The 1,593-nt window shown below is 38.2% G+C and overlaps 1 pseudogene; it reads left to right on the plus strand.

Annotated features, from left to right (window-relative positions):
- The first annotated feature begins 1,155 nt into the window (after positions 1 to 1,155).
- Positions 1,156 to 1,593, plus strand: part of LOC102433327 — a 1,218-nt pseudogene continuing 780 nt past the window's right edge.

Consider the following 1,593-nt stretch of genomic DNA (forward strand, 5'->3'; position numbering starts at 1 on the left):
GATTCATTCGTGTGTTTTTTTTTATGGCTGAGTCATATTCAATTGTGCATATGCATCACTTTCTTCTCCATTCATCTATTAATGAACACTTAAGTTGCTTCCATATCTTGGCTATTGTAATTATGCTGCAATAAACATAGGGATGCATATATTAATTTTTGATTTAGTGTTTTGGGTTTCTTTGGAGAAATACCCAGTAGAAATTCTGGCTTCTTTTATGTCTCTTGATATAGCCTTTGTTTTAAATTTATTTTGTCTGTTATAAGTATTACTACTCCAGTTTTCATTTTTTTGTTTCCATTTTCATGAAATATCTTTTCCATCCATTTACTTTTAATCAGTGTATGTCTTTCCATCTAAAGTGATTTTCTTATAGACAGCATGTGTAAGGATCCTGTTTTCTTATCCATTCAGCCATCCTATGTCTTTTGATTGGAACATTTAACTCATTTGCATTTAAAGTAATTGTTGATAGATATGTATTTATTGCCATTTTATTATTCATATATTTTCTTTTTCTTGCAATACTGTTTTGGTGGTGATCTACTCCTTTAGTTTTTCTTGTCTAGGAAGCTCTATTTCATGTTCAATTTTAAGTGATAGCCTTGCTAGGTAGAATTATCTTGGTTATAGGTTCTTGCTTTTCATTTCTTTGTGTATTTTGTGCCAGTCCCTTCTAGCCTGAAAAGTTTCTGTTGGGAAATCAGGTGACAGTCTTGTAAGTGCTCCCTTGTCAGTAATTAACTCCTTTTATGTTGCTGCTTTTAAGATGCTCTCTTTGTCTTTAACCTTTGGCGTTTTAATTATGATGTGTCTTGTTGTGCACCTCTTTGGTTTCATCTTGTTTGGGACTCTCTGCTCTTCATGGACTTGTATGTCTATTTTTTTTCACCAGGTTAGGGAAATTTTTAGAGATTCTTTTTTGCTCTCTCTCTCTTCTTCTGGTACACCTATGATACAGATGTTGTTACACTTGAAGAGGAAGGAAGGAATGCTTTCAAATTCATTCTATGAAGTCAGAATTACCCTGATACCAAAACCAAAGGCATTAAAAAAATACTAGTGGCCAATATCCTTGATGAACATAGGTGCAAAAATTCCTTCGGCCCAGCAGCTTGCTCTGCCTGGTCAGTGCCCTAGGCCTTCAGTGTCACCATGGACACAGTGCCACTTACACCATGGCTTGGGTCCTGACTTCACCATAGCCTCTAGGAAGACTTAGGTCCTCAAAGCCTCTTTTAGTGATGGAGATAGGGCTTTAGGCAGCATTGCAGTGGCGAAACAGACCCTCTGGAATGGATAGACTCTTCCTGAGCAATTTTGCTTTGCCTGTCAGCATAATCATCACATTTCATTCTGGTGGCAGGGACTCAGTTCTGAAATCCATATAGAAAAAGCACCTAGATCCCAGTCTTTCAATGGCTTCAAGATAAATCAGAAGCCTGCTCTTGAACTTAATGGGCCTCTAGGCATGCCCCGACCACTGAGATGTACCACCAGGCATTCAGCTATGATAATGCTCTGGACCCAATGCCCGTGATTCCACCATCAGACATGGGCAGCATCCCCTAGAAGTCAGTGATTCCACAGCAC

Source organism: Myotis lucifugus, unplaced genomic scaffold, assembly GCF_000147115.1.
Source record: "Myotis lucifugus unplaced genomic scaffold, Myoluc2.0 scaffold_19, whole genome shotgun sequence".
Taxonomy (NCBI): domain Eukaryota; kingdom Metazoa; phylum Chordata; class Mammalia; order Chiroptera; family Vespertilionidae; genus Myotis; species Myotis lucifugus.